We start from the raw sequence: 20,870 nt of genomic DNA on the forward strand, positions 1-20,870 counted from the left end.
TATAGTTCATCTATCATTTCATGTATTTTTTTAACAATTTTTTAATTCGCCTTTCAAAGTGTCTTCAGAAATGACGAATTAAATTTGTTACAGAAAAGGATCATAGTTTTTATCCAACAAAAACAAGTACATTTTTATAAATATAATTTTTTTAAAAATAAACCTGGAGACTTAAAATCATTGATAAAGAAATGATTTCCGTTTATAATAAATTAAAACTCATTTATGATAACAAAAGAAGTGAAAAATAGTTTACTGATACAAATTGTTTTGGTAACTAATTTTTTTTTCAAATCATGAATTATTCCTCTGAATCCTGTAGAACAAAAGAACGCATTCTGGATAATTGAATTTTAATTATTTATTAATTGCATTTGAATTTTTATTATATAATGCTAAACCCTTTATGAAATTTTCAAATGATTGACAACATTCAGAGTAAATAATATTGTATTTTTATAGGCTAACTGGACATAGATAATTGAATTTGCTGAAACTGCGCTGATAAACTACAAGAAAATTAGAATCTGATGAAATTCAAGAATTTATAGTTCCTTTGAAGACAGTATATATTGTGGAAGTATTGTTTTAATGTAGTGTAAGCATTTTAATTCATATACCATTTTATATATTTTCAACAATTATACCTTACATTTATTTACAAATGTTGAGTGAAATATTTTTTTTCTCTTACAAATCAGATAAAGCTTTATCAAAACAAACTTATAGGCTTAAATTTTTCAATATTAAATGTAAGTCATATTAGTGCATTAGTAATATTAGCAATAAACTTGGCAATATAAATTTTTTGTAAGAGAAATTATATCTATTGATATTAATTTACGGTAATATTAGTAATGAAATTTTAAGTTTTTTTTTTATCGTTGGAATTTCTTTTATATTTTTTCAACTGACTTTTTATTATGTTGTTACTTAATTCAATTGATGACTTTTAAAGCTTCTTTAAAATGTCTAATATTTTAATATCTTGAGTACTCGTAATGATATTTTTTTAAATATTCTAACGTATTCCATAAATAAATAGATCAATCAAACTTTAGTTTTGAATTGTAATCAGATTCCTTGAAAGTTTTATTGTGGTTTAATTCCAGTTCATTTTGCTTTTTCAAGAAGAGAGAATTGTGTGGTTTTTGGTTTACAAGAAGCAAATATACTTATGCTTTGTACGTATATGTATACTTATATATGTATACTGATACTTCATGCATGCATACTTATGTTTTAGTTCTTTTTTTTTAATAACTCAGATATAAATGTACGTATCACAGCAAGCAAATGATATAGATGCGCATAGTATTTACCTTTTTTGTTAAGATTCCAATAGTTTTTTTAAGATTTCTATACATAGTTTGATATATTAGATGTATTCTTATAAGCAATAGACTCTTACATAAGCATAGATAGATTTTAGACTTAGATTTAAAATAACATTTACAAGTTGTTTTAATAATAGTAGTTGTTTTCTAAGTTAAACTTGGTTTTTCATCTATGAAATCTGAATGACTTATATTTTTGTAATATCGTTTTTTCTTGTTTATACTAATCATGATTTCATTATTCGCGACCTTGGTTGTCTGTATTCAAATAAGCAGTGTTTTACAAAGCATTAACAATTTTTTTACTTATTTTCATACTAATTTCAATTCTGTCTTCTACAGTTCTAGTTATTTTCAAAACGAAGCACAACTGTATACTTAAATAATATAATAAGTGTGTAGAAATCATATTAATATAATAGTGCCAATAAATCAGTAAGAGATGATGAGTTACGCTACTAATTTCTAATACGCATGTATTGTTTTTATGACTATGCAATACTATACTTGTTTCGCATTTACTATATTAATGCTTAATGTATTATTTTTATATTTTTTTTTTGATTGCATATGCGATTTTTTAACTCAAATATAGTCCGCTATCTAATAATATTTCTTTTTTCTATTTACCATACAAATAGCAACAAATAGAATAGAGCAATGTCAACGAATAGAAAAAAAATGATGCAATGATTTTAATTATCAACAAATGTTTGAAAAGATAATTTTTTTGTCCAAATTTCTTAAGATAAATGTTTCGGAAGACATTGGAAACATTTCATAGAGCAATAGATACTTTTATATCAGCAAAATCCAAAACATCTTCATATGAAATATACATTCATAAATTTTTTTTTCATCGTAAAAAACTAATTAAGCAATTTAATTGAAACATTAATACATCCGTCATGAAATTCGTAATATGCTTTTGTTATGCACCTATTTTTGCTACGAATGTTGGACTGTTTTAATAGAATGAAGCTTGAGTTAGGCTTAAGATACATTCACCAAAATTTCAAAACAGAGGCTTAAATTCTTACCTGATTATAAAAAAATGGTGTGTATTTATTGTAGACGATCTTAGTCCTCATTTCTAATTATTCTTTCTGGGTTGTATTGAGCTCAATATGTTGTCAAGATGTATATGAAATGTACACCTTTGGTATGTGCTTGTCTTTCCTTGCCTTTTCTGCAGATTCTGAGGTACGCTATCAGGAAGGCTTGTCCTATTCTAGCTTTAAAGAAAGCCAGACTTAGTGGAACATCTCATCAAATAAAAACTTACTTTCTCCTATATTATCAAGACATAAAGTTGCTGATTACAGCAATAAAAAGACTTTATCTGGATTCTGATTGGTCTAAGTTTCTAAGCAGAGAAGAGCAGAATCCGCCATCTTGCGCTTTTGGACCAATGGCAGTAGTTGGTATGCAATCAGGGCCAAAAGGTTTGGGGGGTCCCAAATAATATATTATAAGTAATAAGAATAATTTTAAAAATTCTTTTGACAAATTTGCATAAATTGTACTTCTATTCTGTTGATGTTTTGCCACACAATAAAAGCTACTCATAATATTTGTAGAAGTTTCGAATACTGTAGAGTTAGTCTTTTGTGAAGCTCAAACTTTGATTGACAGGGGGCTGGATATATTGGTAATGATATGGATAATAAGGTGGGCGGGAGCAGACCAGCTATCTTGAATAGTTAGCATTTGTGTATTAAATGGCATGTCAACATCCGGTCTGAAGTCTGAACAGTGTCGCCGCCTTTCCACAATTCGGAAAAACTTTTCATCATAATCTAAACCAATTTTTTGATGTTCCACAATTAAAAATAAAATAAGGACTTTGGTTCAAGATTTTCTAGACATTCATATCCAGGTAATACGAAACACAGTAATAGAAACTCTGTTGACTTTATGCTTCAGCTTTTATACTCCCATTTGTTTGTTTATTTCATGGAATACAAATTAAATTTATGATCCCATAAAAATTTTACGATTGTAACTTTCCTTTCACAAGATCCTTGGTTATACGATTTTATTGAGTCATTGCCCATTTTAAAAAGTTCTTTCCGAATGCTAAGAAAGTGCAAGTAGTACTACTTTCATATGCAAGAAAAGAAAATATAATTTTATCAATTTAAAATTATTCTTATATTTGGTTGGACTAATTGAATATTTATTGATATCACCAGACACATTTCTGCAAATATATCTCCACAATTTACAAGTTTACACAATCTACTAAATCTCAAGTCATATCTTGGAAACTTGATATTTAGTTCATACCTGTTATAGAAATCATAATGCAAATTATTTTACATATTTTAATTTAAATGATGAATCAAGCGATTCTTCAATCTTCTGGTGAGAGAAGCGATGTTACAATTTTAAAATTTATATATATTTGAATATAGAATTCTGTAATGTTAAATATTGCAAGGAGAAAAAAGTTCTGGAAAAATTACCCTACTATGTAGAGACATTTCTGATAAGAAAAACTATAATTCTGCGATTAAAATCAAAATATTTAGAATTTAAATTATATAATTGTAATCAATTCTAAAATATTTGGTATTTATTATTAGTATTATTTAACTAAAATATTTGGTATCAGTTTGCCCGAAATTCTGGTTTTTAAAATTATGGTTATATTACGGCAAGTTTAGTAAAAAATGGAAAACAGAAAATTCAATTTGTCGGAATAAATGGCTTTTATGCCATGCTCTAATGAATCATGATAAAATTAACATATTTTACGGCATTTAATAAATTTTATCTCGTATTATAACACTATATTTTTTAAGGTTAATTTTACCAAAATCATTACTAAAATGCTTCAGTGAAAGTTACCGAGCTTTTTGGTGTTCCTATAGAATCAGCATATGTTCCCATATTCTGGTAGTTTTAACCATACTTTTTATGCCATTGTGTAATATAACAATAAAGTGAAATTTCAACCAACAACATAAAAATGTCCCATTATAATTAAATCTAATTATAGTAAAAATCATTTATTTCTACATGAATATTTTGAATTGCATAAGAAAAATAGCATCATTGGTATTGCTATTTTCCAGTTGAAAACAGTCCTTTTTAACAATGAAGAGTTCATTTTCTTCATTAAAATGAATTCATCGTATTTTGAAAATCTTGAAATCAATATGAAAGTTCGTTATCACTTAGCACGGTAACAAAATCAAACATATTGTGTGATGTAGTTCATTTATCAGATAGTTATATTGTTTATAGTGCTAATATTCATGTTGTGGGACCATACAGTATATTTCAATTTTCAAAATAAAACAAAAACAATGCAATCAAGAAAATGTTTACATGCATGACATACTTTAAATAAAACAGTACTTTAAATAAATATGTGACAGTGGTTTTTTACTTTGTATAAGATACTTTGTAAGCACTCTCAAGCTAATTTAGATATAATAAAATAGAAACACTACGCTCAAATGATTTAGTCCCTGATAAACTTTTCAGATACTAATACTACTACTTTGATAAACTTTTCAGAACTATTAACTTTTTCAAAATTTAAAATTTTTTTATTATGAGAATATTATAAGTTAACTTAGCATATATAAAATGAAATTTCTGCTCCAGAAATTCTCGACTACATATTCTGCATTACTGTAACTATGCCATATAGCAACTTTTCTGTCGTTAAATATTTCTAATAATTCTTTCATTTTCTAATATTAATGTTATAGTGCCATGTAGCATCTTTTAATTTTTGAAAAATTTCTCCTGCTTATGTTTTTTCCAATATTCATTTTATAGTGTCATGCAGAACATTTCTTCTTATGTAATAAAGAGTTCTGTTTATCGTAACAGTTGCAGTCGAATATAAGTGTCGAAATAATTCATATCCTTTAAAGTTTTGGAAATGTACGCAACATAAGTTAACGTATCAAATTTATTTATAGTATATTGTTATTTATTTATTTGTTAAAGTATCAAATTAATTACATTATTTCAATTGTTTTTAAAGAACTTATTACAAATTGGCGCGGAAATCATGATTGTCGATTTAATTTAGTGAAGCAATGTTAGCATTTTATCAAAGATATTCATCATAAAATCACAAATGAATAAATTGATTTTTGATGAATTTAATAATTGTTAAATAAGTTGCTTCATTTGCACTGATCTTCCATCTCAACCACTGAAAAAAGAAAAACACACGCGAAAAAAGCTTTTTCCTTTTAGTTGAAATATTTTAATGAAATAACAACATTTAAAAGCTATTATTGTAGTGGAAAGGTAATTCGAATATAAACTCACGAATACGTTTTAAAATTAAAAAGAAATATAGATTTATATTATTTTTATTTTTATTCCTATAATAATTCTATTTTATAGTTCATATCAATGTTTCCTGCTTTATATATATACATTACTTCTACGCTTTCACCTCTGTAACTTCAATTAAGAATTCGTTAGTTTAATATTATTCTGTTTATTCTTATTAATCATGGCAATTTGAAATACTTGTATTTCATAGTTTGAAAGCATACTCTCATGGCATAATTTTAGGAATGATAAAAAAAAACTCATATAAACTGTACTAACTAGAGAACATAGTTAATCAAACAAGGTATCCAACATAACTAAATATATATAAATATGAAATATACATAATATCTTACATAACTAGCTAAATATACATAATATAAAATGTATAGTGATTATATCTGCCTAATCAATCTAAGTTAGATAAAATTGACCATTATGGCCAAAATAGCTAGTTAATATATAGCATAATTAAAATAGCTAGATATGATATGAATAATAGCATAACTAAAATAACTAGATATGAATGCGTTAAATAAATATGAAAAAAAAAATTTGGTGTTATAAATGAACATTTTATATATAATGTTTTTGTATTTTGGCAAAAAACGCTTTACAAATTTGAAAAACCGTTCGAGTACTTTGCCTAAAAATGCTTTATAAATGTGATACAGCGCTACTGTATTTTATATAAAAATTTGGTAAATAAGTGACTAGCGTTTCTGTACTTACCATAAAAATGCTTTGTAAATAAAAAACGAGATCCTAATAAAGTTAACTGTATGTCAATTATTTTTGTTCAATGAATATTGAAAAGCGAAATTATTAATTTATAAAAGGAAATTTTGGTTTGATGCATGTAAGAGTATGCGTTTCATCGTAAATGTGTGCGGTCTTTTCGATAAAGGTTTGCGGATTCTATAATTGAAAATTTGAACGCTTCGCTTGAAACCACTGAATGTAGTACTCTTCTAAAACACATGAATTAGTGTGACATATCAAAATTGGCATAGATTTAAAACATACCCATACATGTCATATAAAAAGACTTAAAAATAAACTTAGCTTAAAAAAAAAACTGCAGAATTGTTTTCAAATTAAAATTGAGCTAAAATTAAAGAAAAAAAGAGCAAATCGAACTTCAATACATTTTTCATAGATTAACAATTTAAGACTGTAAAAGTTTTAAATTAATGCCAATTTTTAATTAATGTTTTAAATAAATAAGTTTTAAATTAATTAATTTAAATTAAATTAATGCCGTATATTTTAAATAATAAAATAGAATTGTTTACTGTTAAATAAACAAATTAAAATTGCTTCAACAATGTAAATACTGAAGTGAAAAATAAAATAACTAATGAATTGAAAATTTAAAACAATAGAATAAGTGAAAATCATAATGGTATCTATAAATGTTGTTTTGCGCTTAGTTATTTTGTACTTTACAAAAAACAGGTTTATATTTGAAATTTAAATTTCAAAGAAATAAAATTTTTAAGTTTCTGCTTTATGGATTGATTACCTAAATAAAAAAATTTTATTAATACGAATTTTTAAAGCTTACTTTTACTAAAACCCACTAATTTTCTAGTAATAAACAATAGTGATTATTTTATTTTTAAAAAAAATACAACTTCCAAAATATGGGAGGTAACTCTAACAATAGCACTTTCTCTGCAATTAACGAAATTGAATCAACATGAAGTGGAAATGAATGGACAAAAATAACGTTTCTTAAATATTAGTAGTTGTTTTGATAACAAAATGAAAAATAAATAGCCCTAAATGAATGAATTAATTAATTTCAAGAATTTCTATTAATTTTGAACAATATCGCATGAAAATAAATAATATTTTAAAATTAAAATACTAAACTTGTACGTATCTCAATAAATTTAATATGTGAGACCTTCAAACTCATTTTGTAAATATAAAGTGAAACAAATCAAGTCTTGTAAATAAAAAGTGATTTTGTAGACATAAATTCTCTTTATTGTTCTCTTAAAGCAGAAAAACCAACTGCTCCGCTTTCCAATAAAGTTTTTATAAATTTAGAGTGGAGTGAATTATAGAATATTAGGAATAGAATAGAATACAGAATTTTAGAACATAGGGAATTGAATAGAATACAGAATTATAGAATATAGTTAATTATTGTTATTGAGAGACCATGATATAACAAGGGATAATTATACTAAATCTCTAAAAGCCTTACCCCAAAATAACTGCAAAACTGTTTCATTTGATGTGAGGCTTTCAGATTTTGAATTGCAATGGTTGAAAAAGAAAACGTAAAATCAAACTTATTAAACTAAAAGGAACTCAAACTTCACAATCACTAGAAATTACTTATTTTACAAAGCATAGCAAATCGACAACTTTGCTTAAAAGAAAATAATATACAATGAGAAGAAGATAAATTCCTTCTTCTTTCCGTAAGATAAAAGCTAATAATGAGATATTTGTGCCGAAAGATTTTATTTATTTATTTCTCAACCCTTTGGGATGCCGATGTCTTTTTTATAAATTTTTTTCTGACGCTTTAATTAGAAGTGAAAATGAGTTTTGGTATTTTTTAGCGTAAAAAGCAATATAATTGCTATTAAAAAAATCTGTTAGATTATCAAAATTATATTTGTTTTAAAATATAAAATCCAAAATTTGTAGTTTATTTTTTTCAATCATATTCAAAAATTTATTAACAATTGATTTTTTTGAAAGTAAGGAAATTTCAATGATAAATAACTGTTTTTCTTAGATCTAAATAACTGCAAATAAGTGTAAATTTTAAAAATTATTGTGCGGAAGTGAGCCGTGTTTGAAGCTGAAATGCAGAAAAAGACACAGGTGTTTCATGTTGTATTTCATAACCATAAACTATTAAAATTCCAACTATAATATTTTTCACCTATTTTGACTTAAATTAATATAAAATAATGAAAAAATTATGAAAAATATGTTTAATAATATTCTACGCCAAATGGTCAAAATGTAAGTCTGAGAAACTGCAAAAAAATTTACTCAGAAAGCACAACAATGGCATCTCTGTAGAAATGGAAAAGTGTCAATCTATATGAAATATCTGTTGATAAGTAGCCATTTTATGAGCAAATTTAAATTATTTATACTCAGTCGAAAAAAATTGTATTGTAAAAATTGTATCAGTTAAAGGGTATTCTTAATCCATTTTCCTCCCATCTCGAATACTTTGTACAAAATGCTAAAACCTAGAAAACTCGATAATTTAAATTTCTTAATTTACTTCGGTGAAACATGCGTGTTTACTAAAATATATTTGTAAAAAAGTAGTTATGTTTTGATCAAAAACTATGCATTAATAATATGTTTTTTTAACCTGAAATTGTAGTTAGTTTAAGCGTTAATTTTCAATCATTTTTTTTAAAAACATACTTTTGACATCACTACAAACTGTTGCGTAAACACCAGCTGAGATGGGGTGAAAGAATAGTTGGTAAAAAATAAATTCTAATTCTAAAATTTAAATAATGTTAGAGGTTTCGTCTATAGAAAAGTAGGCCTTCTATAAACATGTTTAAATTATTTACAATTAGTGGAATTAGTTTTTTTACTTCAGTTCAAGCTTTCGAATCAGTTGAAGGGTATTTTTAACCCATTTACCTCCTTTCTCGTGTACTTTTTTCAAAAAAATAAAACCTGGATCACTTAATTATTTAAATATATTTCCGTGAAATAGAGATGTACGTGTTCACTACACTATATTTATAATATAGTATAGTATATTTATAATATAATATAGTATATTTATAATATAATATAGTATTTATAATATAATATAGTAGTTATATTTTGACCTAAAATTATGCATTTACAATATTTCTTTAACTTGAGCTGTTAGTCTCAATAGGAATTATCAATTTAGCTTAAGCATTAATTTTCGATCAATTTCTTATGTATAGTCTTGACGTCACTGCAAACTGTTGCGTAAATATAACGTCAGCAGTGTTGGGGTGACGTTATATCGGTTAAAAATTAAAACTTTAAGAATTATGGTCAACTGTCAAACGAATCACGGAAAAAAAAGTACCGGGAAAATCTCCGAAAGAAAAAGCACGCTAAAAGATCACATTAAAAATGCAGAGGGAAAAAAAGCACATCATTAACTACAATATATATTTGACGTCCTATTCGATTCGTGCTCAATATTTTTTTTAAAGAGTAATTACAATATGCAAAGTTTAATTTGAAGTCAGCTGAAAAAACTTTAAATACTTTATATATTTCTAATTGTTAAATATAATTACATCTTGCATAATAGTATTGTTATAATTAATTAGCAAAATTAACAGCAGTGCTTCAGGAGGTTAACCTTTACTTGTATTGTCGAAAAATCATTATTTGTACTTTGTTATATCACAATAAAATGCGTGTAATTGGTAGGGAAAAGCCAGGTAAGTGACATTTTCAGAGAGACTATAATCAGGTTAAAAAAAAAAAAAAAAAAGAACCCNAGTTAAAAAAAAAAAAAAAAAAGGAACCCAAATTATTTCATTATAGATTTATTGAAAGCGGTGTTAATAATTTTTCGTTATTATCCTTTAACTTCAAATAAAAAACATGCAAGCATACTTAAATTTAATAATATTTAAATTAAATTGAAGGCAAAAACAATTCTGTTAGATTAAACAAATCCATATTAATGCAGCTATTTAATATAATTTGATGCCCACGAAAATGTAACTTACGTGCGGCATTCACAAATTTCTTACTATCATTTGCCCTTTTTTAATTAACCAATAGACACTGAATTTAATCAAACTAATAACTTCTCTAGGCTAGTTTAGACATATAGATGTATAGCTACTGCGGACATGTCAACATTGATTTGTTAATGATAGTAAATTTGCATTAATACTAGCTCCTTTTTTAAGATATTTTTGCGATTTAAAATATGGTAGATCACAGTTGTAATACAGATATGTTTAGCATATAACGGTAGTTGCAAATTTATTAAATGATCGAACTTAGGCTTATATTTTACCACTGTTTAAGAGTCCTATAGGAACCCTACATATACAACCACAGAAATATTAACTATTCAATATTTAAGTATTTACTAAGGTGAAAGATGTAGAGTCCTGCAATATTTGAAGGGATAGAGTGATAAAAAGTAAGGTTAGAAAAGTTTGTTACCACTGAAAATCACTCCGGAGCAAATTACGGTATAAAACAATTTAAGTGCATGATCCACAAAATCCGTTTTACCGTAAAATAGTATGTCTTAATTTTTACAATAATTTTTTTTAATCAGAGTCATTTAGTAATTTCATGGTATTTATTAGTGTAAAAATTACAATTTGTCCGTATATATATATGCAGACGGACTTCTACTTATCGAAGTCGCTGAATCCCGATGAAAAGTTCGTTAAATGGAAAATGACAATTTGAAATACTTAAACAACACAAAACAGGTTTTAAATTCATAAACACGTTAGACATAATTAAAATAACAATTGATACAACTTTATCTTGTAAGTTATTATCGACTAATTTTCTAATGATTGTTTCTAATTGTTTCTAATGATTTTATTATACGAAGGTTCAGTGATTTCCTCATCATTTCTGTCTTTATCTTACCATAATTTAATGCTGTATTGTTTTTCTCCCCACTGTCCAAAGTATCTGATTCAGTTAATATATCTGTGGTTGTAGCCTCAGAATCAATAAAATAAAATCATTAATTAGTACTTCATCATAAATTTCGTGGTTTTCTCTTAGCTGTACCCGCATTTTTTCACTTCTTATAAAGGAATGTCATCCTCGTCCTTAGCGCTTTCCAAATTCTCCACGCTGATTAAGAATACAGCTTTAGCAAATTTGTTACGAATAGTACGATCTGTAACATCATAGTTCCATGCTTCATAAATTTCTGTTATGCTTTCTCTATTAAATTGATTTTTGTCATGAATTCCTGCATGGAATGCAAACAAAAAAGGAAAGGGATTTTACAGCTTTCTCTAAGAGATAAGCGGCTTCAAAAATCAATTCAGGGTCATTTTCCCCATAAAATGCGTTAACAAGTTTAAAATGTATGTATATATATNATACATATATATATACATACATATATATATACATACATATATATATACATACATATATATATACATACATATATATATACATACATATATATATACATACATATATATATACATACATATATATATACATACATATATATATACATACATATATATATACATACATATATATATACATACATATATATATACATACATATATATATACATACATATATATATACATACATATATATATACATACATATATATATACATACATATATATATACATACATATATATATACATACATATATATATACATACATATATATATACATACATATATATATACATACATATATATATACATACATATATATATACATACATATATATATACATACATATATATATACATACATATATATATACATACATATATATATACATACATATATATATACATACATATATATATACATACATATATATATACATACATATATATATACATACATATATATATACATACATATATATATACATACATATATATATACATACATATATATATACATACATATATATATACATACATATATATATACATACATATATATATACATACATATATATATACATACATATATATATACATACATATATATATACATACATATATATATACATACATATATATATACATACATATATATATACATACATATATATATACATACATATATATATACATACATATATATATACATACATATATATATACATACATATATATATACATACATATATATATACATACATATATATATACATACATATATATATACATACATATATATATACATACATATATATATACATACATATATATATACATACATATATATATACATACATATATATATACATACATATATATATACATACATATATATACATACGAAAATTTCGCGTTTTCACAACAGTAGTTTAGAGTGGCTTATTGGCGCTGATGAAATTTTAAAAAAAATATTTGGTCACAATTACCTAGTATTTGTAATTTTCATAAAAAGTGCAAATATTGTCAGCTATAGCTTTTTTATATGTAAAAATCAGCTCTTTTATAAAATAATAAAAATTAGTTTTTTTTTATATGTCAAAATTTATAATCATATTCATCGATCATTACATTACTTATATTTTTTGCGCTTATTTTTGTACTTTTAATATTATTAGTTGGATTCCTGGTATTTTTAGCTACTATTAAACTAAATAATGACGAAACAGTTTTTTTTTAATGTCAAAAGAAACTATTGTACTCATTATAGAAGTTGTTCAAGGAAACAATTGAAAGCTGTCAGACATATCTTAATATTCTCACATGAATTAAATGTATTATTAACTGCTTTCAGAATAATAATGAGTAATTTTATGTCCTGTTCAGTACTTAAAAGAACGCTTAGAATAAGAATTAAGTTGATTTACATTATTCCCGGATGTTATTCATGGAAGTTCCCGCCCCTAAAGCTAAAGGATATTCGCTTTTCTCTTATTGGTTGCAACCAATTCTCTGTAAAAAGGAAGAAAAAAACAATTTTGTTTTTGTACTCACTTTTATAACTGGTAAACACTTATTTTGCCTAATTAACCCTCAAAAGCGTACTTAAAAATTTCGTAAAAAATATTCCAAGAACAAAGGAAAATATTTAACTTTTTATATGTCAATATTAACCATTTTTTGAACAAGTTATTGTTTAATAAAAACTTAAACAAATTAAAACTTAAGAGAACGTTAGAGAGGGGGAGCAAAGTGGGCAATTTGAATAGCATTTTTATTTAAATCTCCTTTATAAAATATTGTAAATTAAAAGCACTTTCATGGGTAGTTGCTGTGAATACTTTCGAAGAATTTTGTAAAAGACGGTTTTTTAAGGTGCAAAAGTAACTTTTCACTTGAATTTTTTATTTACACATTTTATTTTCGGAATTTAAAATGAAGGCTGTTAATACGTTCGAAATGGATTTCACCTTGTACAGTTTTTCTTTTTTATTTTTTTTTTAGTCTTTTTTATCAGTATAAGTTTGCAACTTAAAAATTTTTTCGATCGCAATGATATGAGAGCGATACAAATATATTAAAACAACCTAACTTGACAACAATCATTCAATAAGAAATAACAACTTTGTAATAGTCAATTAAAAAAACGGGTGCAATATGTCATATGAACAATTAATTATTATTATTAATGGTTGGTATAAAATTACTTTATCTTTAGAATTTATTAAATTTAATATCCCTGAAATTGAAATAACCTTTGGGCGAATATGAATAAGCATATTTATGGTTAACATTACCGCTTACGGTGAAATATAAAGTTTCTTCAACTTTTGATAACTTACATTAGCTTATATAGTTGTTTCTAGCATGCTTTACTTCTGAGCTTAAACTAGGAGTTTACTGAGATTTAGGAATATTTCATTTTTCTAGTGGTTACATTTGTTTTTTTTTCTTATAAATATTTTGTAAAGATGCTGTTTCCATGACAACATACGTTTTAATTTATAGCAATGGTTCTCATCAATGAAATTTCGTATTTTCGATGTTGCGTCAAACTTATACGGCGTCGAAAGGATTGTTTGTAAACCACTCTTTGAAAATTCAAAAATTTCAGAACTAAACACAATCTAAATCGGTACCCTCATTGTCTAATTATTAACGAACAGACTTTTTTTTATAGTGTATAGAGACGTGAGTTCCTGGTAGACAATTCAATAATATTTGTTGAGAGAGACAGATAAACTAAGGAACAACATTTTTCTGGTGAATTGTGAAAATGAAAATCTAAAATAAAATACAGCATTTATTATATGAATTATATGAAGCATTTATTATATGATACAGCATTTATTATATTAATTATATGAATTTTAAAAACTGATTCAATTCGGGTAGCTGAACCCCAATTCAATATATTTAAATTTTTCGAATTGGTATACGTATTTCATATCTTCACATTTATTCTAATGAAATTAGATATTTAAAAAAATACTTTTATGTCAGAATTAAATTAAAATGATCTTCTACTTCATACTATTGAGAGAAATATTAGAACTTTTAAATATCTCAAAAATTGTTCAAAATTTCAATAATTACGCTTATTATTGTATTGTGATATGATAATATTTACAAATAATTTCCAAATAGGGATTTTTTAAAAATTTTATTAAATTCTTGTCATTTATCATTTTTTTTTATATTTTAGCATATCAAAAGATTAAGCCCCTGAGTATCTATTGTACAATTATATATATTATTGATACATGATACAATTGATTATTATTTATAATAATACTTTTGTATGTTACTGCATTAAAAATATAGAAGATATTGAAAGTTTCCTTCAGTAAACTTTTAATTAAACTTTGAATATTAATTAATTATGTAAAAATCGTATAATTACTTTTTAGTAATAATGTAGTTACATAAAATTTGGATTCAAGGGCTCAATTGGAATCGGAAGTAAAATTTTAATTAGTTATTGAGGAGTTTTTTTTCTGGTGCATTTTTTTAGTCATATTTTAGTTTTTCTTTTTCATGGTTTACTGTTGTTTCATAATAAAACCTTAGAAAGGATAGAAAGCACGAATGAGTGTAAGATTTTAAATTAATTTAAGGTCTTCGAAGGGTTACGATTTTAAAAAATTTTGCAGATCTCCAGTATCATTTAAAAAAAAAAGTGTTACTCATTTCCTAAGTCAAGCGTCTTCAACGTTTAGAAAATCCTGCCGAGATGATTATTTATTTAAATGATCTTAATGATACGAATCTAAACAAGCTCATTAAATTTTATTCCATGTTTTGCTATTGGAATGAAAAGTGCATAAACAAAAAAAGATCTATACACAAAGGCTGATCACGATGAAAAAGAAGAGAACGATGTGATTATTATCCACAATTAAGCCTTTATTATTATCACCATTATTCCCATTCCATTGTTACCACCTCATCTCTAAGATCGGCTTTATTCTTTCATAACAAATAATATTTAATAAATTTTATCACATATTATAGGACCATATTTTACTGTTGATTTTACCAAAATCATTACCAAAGCACTTCGGTAAAAATTACTGAGCTTTATGATGTTCCCATAGAGACAGAAGCATGGTAAATTTTACCATATTCTGTTAGTTTTGACCACACTTCTTTTCCTAGAGTAGTCAATTTTTTTCTTCTTCATGGTCTTCTATTTTTTGACAATCAAGCCTTACAATGAATATAAAACATGACTGAGTGTGAAAATTTAAACTAATTTAAAATCGTACTAATGGTATTTAAATTGCGATTTTAAAAACCATTGTAATTCCTCAGTACCACATTAAAAACATGTATTTTTAATTTCAAAACCAAGCGGCTCCAGTGTTTTGCAAAACCTATCAAGAAGATTATTTATTTAAATAATCTTACTGATAGCAATCTAAACAAGCTCATTTACTTTTATTTCATGTTTCTCTGTTGGAATAAAAATAACATAAACTAAAAGAAGATCTATACACAAAGACTGATAACGATGAAAAGGAAGGGAAATATATGATTATTATCGACAGTTAAGAGGTTGCGTGATCAGGAGAAAGTTCCACTGTTACCACCTCATCTCTAAGATCGACAACTTCCGCTTTATACTCTGCATAACAAATAATCCTTTAGCATTTTGCTTTGTTGCTATTTTAAATGAAAGGATTAGTAGTCACTGCATTTGCCTATCTGTAGATGATTTTGAGGATAATAAAAGATATAAGGAGCATACAATGTATAGTTTTCTTATTAAAGGTTGAGTACTTTGACTTTATGATATAGATAATTTGAAACAAAATAAAAACGCTCCATTTGGCTTATTAAGATTTCGGTTATAGTCTTGACAATAGATATCATGAATTTTAATGTGAAGTCATTTAAAGAAATGGTAAACGAGTAAAAAAGCTTCAGAAAAACAAAGTATAGGAAGAAGTAGTGATGTGATATTTGCTTAAAAATTTTATAAATTTAGAGACCGATTCTATTTGGATCTGAGAAATTAAATTAAATGTATTTTATTTTAAGGAATGTATTAGTTAAAAATGAATTAATTAATTGATAATGAATGTATTTAAATATTTTTTTAAAGTTAATAAATATTCATGGAAATTTGAAATAGCCCAACCAGCAGATTTTAATGTGAAATCATTTAAACAACTGATAAAAAGACTAAAAAGGCACCGAAAACAAAGCACGAGAATAAGTAATGTGTTATTCGTTAAAAATTATGCGAATTTAAACGCAGATTCGATTGGGATCCGAGAGCATAAACTATTTAATCTGTTTAATTTTATTGAGTTTATTAGTTAATGAATTAATTTTTATAATGAATGTATTTAAAACTACAAACTTGATCATCATAAACTTTCTTAAATAATTTCAATTAATGCTTGTACTATGGAAAATTCATAACAAACTAATGTTTGAATGCATTTTAATAAAAATCATTTAAAATAATTACCAGTAAAATTTTATTTATTTATTGTGTTCATATAAAATAGGTGTTTCCGAAATGGTATAATTGCTTCTCAGCTGATATTTAATAGTAATTTGGAAAGTAAATTTATAAAATAAAAATCAAATCCCACATAAAGAATAAATAAAAAAATCGAAAAAAAATGTAAATACGCTTGCTATTTAAACAAGATTTTTTTTTTACTTTGTTTGGATTAAGTTCACCCTTAACATTAATTATTAAAATTTAAAAAAAATGGTAATATTTTTTAATTCAGGCTATATATTAAGGTTAAAATCAGTTCCATTTGCTTATACTTGCTCTTTTTAAAAGTAATAATAATTTAAAGAATCAATTTTATAACTTGTTCATGGTTACCTTCTTTATTTACTTAAGATAAAAAATCTAAAAATACACGTATATCCATCGTAATGTCATGTTATGACTATTAACCGTTTCCCTGATTATCCCGAGTTAACTCGGATATGTATATATTGCAAATATTTATTATCCCGAGTAAACTCGGGCATAGCAGAATTCGTCTATACGTTTTATTTTATCTCGTTTTTATTCGGCCGGAAGTAAAACAAAAAATAATATTAATCTGCCGTGATTGGAAGTTTGCCAATATTTTTTTGAAAGTTTTGTTATTTGTGGGACTGCGGGAGTGTTTTGTACATTTGTATATACGATGGTTGATAGATACAAACTGTGCTATTTGTGGGACTGCGGGAGTGTTTTGTACATTTGTATATAGGATGGTTGATATGATAGTTGATTTAACTTTTTTCATATGCCCGAGATAATTGTTAAGGAGTTGTGTGGTATTTATTTTATCTTTGATCTAAATAATTTTCTCTTAATTAGATTATTAATTACTTTTCTCAGATTAGTTAAATTTTAATAATAGTTCTTTGATGACGAAACAGTGATGAATTTGTTATACGTGAATCAATTTTGAACATGACGAATCTCATAAAAATTCATTTGGCAAGCTCTAATATTTTATTAGCGATATCTGGTTTAGCAGCACGAAGTCTAGATAAACTAACTAGAAACAATGCATAATAGATGTAAAAAGAGATGGAATTCTTGTACTTGTTTATAGAGCGAGTAATATCTTTTTTTTTCTCTCGATTTTTAGCGTATTCATACCTGACTATGAGGCTTAATCTCAATATGTTGCTAGAAAGGCATATTGAATCAGTTGAGATTTCTTTATTATGTTTTTTTTTCTTTGAAGCAATTTTGTAAATATACCCTAAAATGAACAGTCTCATTAAAGCAGCAACAACATTACGGTAAAAAGAAAATGGAAAATTTGAGTACCGGCACTCAGATTGCTGGTACTTTTTATCATAAAATCCATTTCCACCGGCACATGTTATGGACCGAAAAATCTGATATATCAAAATTTTTACTGTAGTAATTACTGAAAATCACTGAATCACTCTAATTTAAAATATTACTGTATTACTGTAAAATTTTACGGTAAAAAATTTTTTTTACGGACATTGCCAATGCATCCAAATTGCCAATACTTTCTATCCGAATAATGCACGGGTCATTATTCCCAAATATACCATTTATTTATATTTTAGAAATAAAATAGACTATATTTGGTTTGGAATTCGAAACAAGAATAAAATTTTTAAAGCGTAATTTAAAATTTTTCTACTTTATGCTTATTTACGACTCTTTTTAGCATTTTATCGAAATTCACGAGATGTCTTATACGACATGTTTTGTTTGGCAACATAAAATTTTTCGCTGATGCTTACAATAGATTACTGATGAATCGAAGTATATTCGCTATCTGACCCCTAGAAACTCCTCTTGGAATGACCAAGAGGATTCCAGCTACTATTCACTTCTGTAATTCCAATGAACATCCTTTCTTTTTTGTCCCTTTACAGGATGAAATTGGTAAGCTTATCCGAATCTGATATGTCCGATATTTTAGTACATGATTGTCGATAAAACGGTTCCAGCAACCCTAAATAGATGGAAGGAATTTTTTCTCTTTCTTTTGTATCATTATTATTTTTCTTTCCTTCGATTTTCTTCTTTTCTGATTTGAGATAAGAAAGAGAAAACTTTGAAAACGAAAATCCTGACCGGAATTGAAATACGACGTCGCCCAAGAACTGAGACAAAAAAAGAAGGAATATATAAGAAAAAGAAAGGAAAAAGGAATGGAAAAAGATAACTAAGATCACCCCCTCCCCTTCCTATCAAGCTTTAGAAATGCTAGCCAAGACGGACAATAATTTCTCCAAGCTTTTGAAAGCTGCACATTTCGGCTTTGAATTGTGGAAATGGTATTTTTCTATACCTTTAATAAATTGGGAAAAACTCGACATTGCTGTCCCTTTTTAACATCATCCAATGCATTCAGATATACATTTCTTACGAATTAATGTGTTCTCCCCACTCCCTGATTGTTCCGCTAAAGCAAATACTATTCGTCATAATGCATTACCGTAATTAGTATCACGATTTATCTCTATAATTTGCAATTTTATTTACTCCAGTTCACTCATATATCAGATAAAGAGGTTCCAAGCGCAAACTGCGTGATAGATGCGTAATGACAATCCATTTATTTTTCTTTTGAAAGACATAAGATAAAGGAAGAGATTTACTTTATTCTACTTTAGCTTTAAGCAGATTTATTATTTTTTTTAAATTTAAATTTTCCTATTTTTCTGAATGGATTTAATATTAAATTTATTTAATATAGATAATAAGTGTATTATTTAATATTTGGTGTCTTAGTAATTTTAGATGAAATGCTATAATTAGAGGGCGAAAATTTCAATAAATATCTCTCTTTGATTGTTCCACTGAAGCAAATACTTTTCATTTACTGCATTACCGTAATTAGTATCACGATCTATCAATGTAATTTGCAATTTTATTTACACTGGTTCACTCATATATCAAATAAAGAGGTTCCAAGTGCAAACTGTGTGATGGACGTGTAATGACAATCCATTTATTTTTATTTTAAAAAACTTGATGTAAAATAAAAGATTTACTATAGATTCCACTTTAGATTTAAACATTATTTAATGAAAAAAATTAGAGTTTCATATTTTCCTGAATGATTTTAATAGTAAATTCGTTTTGATTATAATTAGTACTCTTTTAATATTTGGTGTCTTGATAATTTTAAATAAAATGTTGCAGTTAAATGAAGGAAATTTCAATAAATATCTCAGCGCTCCCTGATTGTTCCGCTGAAGCAAATACTATTCGTCATAATGCATTACAGTAATTAGTATCATGATTTATTGGTACAATTTGCAATTTTATTTAAACTAGTTCACTCATATATCAAATAAAGAGGTTCCAAGCGCAAACTGTGTGATGGATGTGCAATGACAATCCATTTATTTTAATTTTTAAAAACTTAAGATAAAATAAAAGATTTACCATATATTCCACTTTTGCTTTCAACATATTTATAAAAAAAGCAAACCTTCGTATTTTCTTGATTGGTTTTAATTACAAATTTATTTTATATATAAATAGAACTTTTTTAATATTTGGTGCAATGAATTTACATAAAAAGTTATAACTGGATGTTGGAAATTTTAATAATATCCTAAAATGAGTTAA

At 25.6% G+C, this 20,870-nt stretch overlaps 1 protein-coding gene and 1 long non-coding RNA gene across 5 annotated transcripts in view; one reads left to right on the plus strand and one right to left on the minus strand.

The window, feature by feature from the left end:
* The window catches only part of LOC107457033 (homeotic protein ultrabithorax), a 218,932-nt gene that overhangs the window by 126,260 nt on the left and 71,802 nt on the right, over positions 1–20,870 (minus strand). For 2 of the 3 annotated variants that reach the window (XM_071187998.1, XM_071187996.1), the window contains exon 2: positions 2,378–2,568. The gene's annotated coding sequence lies outside the window, so the exon portion shown is untranslated. Of the gene's footprint in view, positions 1–2,377; positions 2,573–20,870 lie in introns of all 3 variants that reach the window. The other variant, XM_021148683.3, reaches the window with a different exon arrangement.
* The window catches only part of LOC107457034 (uncharacterized), a 130,865-nt gene continuing 112,844 nt past the window's right edge, over positions 2,850–20,870 (plus strand). Inside the window, exon 1 of one of the 2 annotated variants that reach the window (XR_011638317.1) lies at positions 2,850–3,216. This is a non-coding gene — a long non-coding RNA (uncharacterized lncRNA). The remainder of the gene's footprint in view (positions 3,217–20,870) is intronic. The other variant, XR_001585791.3, reaches the window with a different exon arrangement.

This window comes from Parasteatoda tepidariorum, chromosome X2 (genome assembly GCF_043381705.1).
Source record: "Parasteatoda tepidariorum isolate YZ-2023 chromosome X2, CAS_Ptep_4.0, whole genome shotgun sequence".
Taxonomy (NCBI): domain Eukaryota; kingdom Metazoa; phylum Arthropoda; class Arachnida; order Araneae; family Theridiidae; genus Parasteatoda; species Parasteatoda tepidariorum.